We start from the raw sequence: 5,226 nt of genomic DNA on the forward strand, positions 1-5,226 counted from the left end.
ATAACCTTTTATTAGGTCATTATCGTTTATAAATCTTATATTATGTATGTTTTGGTTTCGTTTACATTTAACGTTTCTACTTAGCCGAAAAAAGTAATAATTACAATTGTTTATGACAACTAGTTGTCAGTAGGCACTATATCATCATAATAATGAAAAAACGTCTAATCATTTGTGGGAGCTTTAAAAAATAACTTTTTGAAACGGTAAGCATGCATAAAAATCAAAATCCACTTTTGCCATTTAAGTTTATTGAATGTAATATCCTTTTTTTGTCTACCCTTAGCTCTCCTGGCCCCTTTTCGCTTATAATATAGTAACATATTATTAGATTAATGCAGAATGTAATATGGACCAATTATACAACATCCAAACTTGTACCTTTTTCGAGTTGTTTTCATTGGTTTATATATGTAGGCTCTGTTTGGTATGTTTTTAGACAATTAACTATGACGAATGTTGCAAATCTAATAATCATTTTAACATTTGAATGTATGCAACGAATTCAAATTAATTGTTTCTAACCTCAAATTTCGTTTTAAGATTTTTTGGCTAAAACTTTTAGTTTTTTTACCAATCTCAAATGTAACCAATGCAAATGCTCATTTCTATTCAATCCTAATTTGCATTTTGCTTAACCGATTTGATTTGCATTTGTGTTGAACAAACTTGTATTTGCACACTTACCAGGTGCAGCCTTAGAGAAATATCATGCAATTTTAAAGATTAGGCATTCTTAAACTATAAGCTTTGGCTAGTACCTAGAGATTACAACTTCCTCGAAGAAAACACTTGGTTAGAATCCGAGTTGGATAGATTAGACGTCTACCAAGTACCAATGCCATCAAGGCTAGGACCCTTGAACCAAAGTCGAAGTCGCGTTAGGCCATGAAGAGTTGTTGAAAGGCCGTTGAAGTTGACTGACTGATGAAGGTGAAACGAAAAGATAGGCTGAGAAGATTGTTTAAGTCAGCATCTAACTTATAAGATAGTTTTGAAGAGTGTAGCACCAATTCTTCCCTAACCAAGCCCTTGTCCATAAAAAATATGGAAGAGATAAAACTTTAGCAATATAGATAAATCCCTTTAGAATTGGACCATACCCAAGATAGCACCTTCATAGATCTATAGAAAGGGGGGTTTTAGTCTAAAAGCAGACTTCAATATTAGAACTGTAGAAAGAACTATAACACTAGGCAATTAATCAAAAGACTTCCACCTCATAGACCGAAAAACAATAGAGGCCTATAAGAGAAAAGGTTGAATGTCATTTCATCCATTTCAGCCTACTATAAGTAGCCATCAAACCCCTAACCTACTTTAGCATGTCTAAGAGATTTTAGACATGATAAATTCAACGATTCCTTAATAGAAGCAATTGAGGGTAGCCTTATTCAATGACCCATATATTTCATTGCCTTCCCTAATTTCATTTTGTCTCTAACGGACCCAGGGATACAAGAAGCCTTAACCTTTAGGCTGCAAACCCAAGGTTTCGAAATTAAACCAAGATCAGGAAACGTGGCATTAGTTTATAAAATTTTTTTCAAGACCATTAATACCATTTGACATAATACTATGATAACAGGAGCGAGGAAAATGACAACTTTTGTTTCAAACAAATGCTATAAATAACGTCACAATCCCTAAACAAATTATGTGAAAATATGTAAAATTACCAAACAAGTGCCTAATAGCCAATGATGAGCCTCCAAACACATGGAATCCACTAAATTAGCTTTAGTATGTAGTAAGCAAGATAGATATGTAGAGTTATGGTTTAGAAGATCCTCAACTTCATCAAGACCTTCATATACGTAACCACTAGAAAGTGAGATATTCTTATCCTAGAAGGTTGATGGATCTAACGGAATCACCTCACCCCCTTCCAGGTATAATATATGCCACATATGAAACACCAATAGTTGATGCATCGCAATCGGCTTATCATGCAACCTAGAATCAAGACCCATCTGTAAAGTCATACGAACTAATCGAGGAATAATTCCGAATAGGTAAAGACCTTATTAGGTTAGGCTTTAATTCCTAACCAATAAAAAAAATGGTTATTTGAAATTTTCTCTAGATTTGAGAGAGGTCGTACTAGAGAGGTATGGTACGAAGATATGATAGAAACTAATGAAAATATTCCTTTTTGGAATTGGTTTATACAACAAAAATAATTTAAAAATATAAAACCCCCAAAAGAAGAATTAGAGTTATGTGTAACAAATAAACTTTCAAAAGCATGGAAAACTACTTTTACAAGTAAAGTTGTAGAACCAGTACATCCTCCTTTTGAAGCAATCAAATTAGGGAAATAAGAGCTAATAACTAGTCCAATAATAAATCCTTCAATAATAGAAGAAGTCGAAAAAGTTATACCAAAACACTATTCCCAAATAATATAACAAAATAATTATACAAATATATACCCGAATGTCTAAGGCAAACAAACAAATCAATTTTAGACCCAATTGAGCTTCTAAGAAGTCTCAAATCAAATAACAACAATAATTAAAAAGGAAAACCCTATGGAGATGGTGAGAGAATTTCATCAAGATATGAGGATCAAAGGCACTATGTTAAACTTGTCCAAAATGAGCTATAAAGATGTAGCAAATAAAACAATTTTGTTCAAGAACTCTAAATGGGAAAAAAGGAGAATCTTCAAACAACATCTTCTAAAAACCTAAAATAAGAAGAAAAAAATCTGACACTCATTATATAGATTTATTAAGCGAATAATCAAAGATATAAACAAAATCAAATACACCACCAATGGAGCTAATTAAGCTCTCATATAAAAGCAAAAAAACTTATTACCCCAAGCATACCCAAGTAGACTTGCTCTTTGAGGAATCTGCAAGACCTTAGGTAAGTTATGATGTAAATACATTTTACGAGTGGAATTTAGATGGGAAAAATGAGTACCAAATCCATTAAATGATCCATCACATGACTCTATATACTAGCACTAGTAAACTAGCTAGGAATGAAGAAAAGATAATTGCCACCATAGTGACTGAATGCTTTACAAGCCAACTTAAAAGTTGGTGGAACAATTACCTTTCCCAAGCTGAAAGAGATTATATTGTAAATTCAATAAAAAGAGATGAAGATGAAAAAATGGTCTTAAGTCAAGGCCAACCAATTCAAGATGTAGACACCACTTTAGTATTAAATATACCAAATTATTTTATATGGAATTCAGGTGATATGTTATAAAGGATAAGTGAACAATTTATAAATCTTAAGTGTCAAACATTATATGATTTTATATGGTATAAGGATGTATTTAGGCTAATTAATTCAAGAGAACCCTATTGGAAAAAACAATTTATTTCAGACCTTCCCCTGTCATTCGCTGAAAAGGTCAAGAACCACCACAAAAGTCTAGGTGGAGGGAGAATACCCATTATATGTTTGGGTATTTAGTCCATATAGTAAAAAAGATAGGACCGGATTTATGCAATGACTTATGCCTAAAAAGGCAGATCAAAAGAGAAAAGATTAACTAAAAAAAAAAGACCAATTTGGGGTAGGTCATGAACCCACTAGTACTAAACCAGTACATAAAAGGAGAAAATCCAAATTTCACAAAAGAAAACTTAAGAGGAAAGAAAGAAAATTGAAATCCTCGAAAAATAAAAAAGATTATAAGATCACCACTTGCTTTTAAGTGTGGGAAAAATGGTCATTTTGCTAACAAATGCTTTAAAAACCTAAAAAATGTTTATGAATTAGATGAATCGGTAAGAGAGGTTACATTTGATGAAGAAAGAGAAAGATAAACCTCAACCTCATCATAAGGGTGTTGTGACAACCAAGGCCTCTGTACATGTAAAAATGAAACTAGTACAAAAGATAATTCAGACAGTATTAATATGATCTCTCTATAAGAATAACATTTATTAGAAATGCTATAAGATATCCCTGATGAGGAAATCAAGAAGAAACATTTACTTATGGCAATGCATAGTAACAGAGAAAGTAATAAAAACAAAAAAAAATCTAAAAAATATATAATATCATACAATGAAATTATCAAAAATGCTCAAGGAACTTCCTCTCGGCCCCCTACTTTGATACACTTAAAGCAAGAAGTCAACAAACTTAAAACCGAGGTTAAATTACTGAAAGGAATAATTGAGATATTAAAATCTTATAAAGATTTTGTACACTAAGAGAGATATAGCATATCTTAAAAAATAGAAAGTGTAGAACCCGTTGAATTTGTGGGAGAAGATGAAGAATGTGTACATTCAACTAAAGAGGTCAAATACAAAAAATGGTACTCAAGAATAACTATTAAAATTAAAGATTATAGCTTCTCAATTATAGTCTTAATTGACTCAAGTGCCGATATAAACTGCATAAAGGGAAGTAATTGTGCCTTCCAAATACTTTAAAAAAACTTTCCAACAAGTAAATGTTGTTGATGGAAGGAAATTGGAAATTAAATACAAAATCCATGTTGCCCATATTTGTAACCAAGGAACTTGCTTAAAAACCATGTTTCTTATGGTTATAAACCTTAGGTAGGATGTTATATTAGAAACATCCTTCCTATTATCAATTATTCCATGTCAAATAGATTCCAAATGAATTATTACCACTATAGGTGAAATAACCATCATCTATAAGTTATGCCAAAAGCCGAAAACAACAACTATAAATGCTTTAAGGAAATATTTGAAAAATAAAGTCAAATTTATTTCTTAATTGTAGTAAAAAATAAAATAAAAGCAACTGGTTAAATCCCTATAAAATCTAAAAACCCAATTGGAAGTAGCAAAGTTCCAAACAAAATTAGAAAAAGAAATATGCGTTGAGATTCCCGGTGCATTATGACATAAGAAAAGGCATGTAATAAGCCTTTCTTATAAGGAATAGTTTAATGAAACAAGAATCCCCACTAAAGCCATACCAATTCAGGTGAATAGTGAATTATTATAGATTTGCAAAAAATAAATTAAAGAATTATTAGCAAAAGGTCTAATTAGACTAGGTAAATCCCCTTCGAGCTGCCCAACATTCTATGTGGAAAATGCAGCATAGATAGGAATAGGGGTACTAAGGCTAGTGATTAATTATAAACCACTCAAAAAAGCCTTGAGATGGATTAGATATCCCATCCCTAGTAAGCAAGACCTAATAAACATGTTATATGACACAAAAATATTTTTTAAATTTGATCTAAAATCAGGTTATTGACAAATCCAA

The sequence above is a fragment of the Nelumbo nucifera genome, chromosome 7, assembly GCF_055504915.1.
Source record: "Nelumbo nucifera cultivar China Antique chromosome 7, China Antique-T2T, whole genome shotgun sequence".
Taxonomy (NCBI): Eukaryota; Viridiplantae; Streptophyta; class Magnoliopsida; order Proteales; family Nelumbonaceae; genus Nelumbo; species Nelumbo nucifera.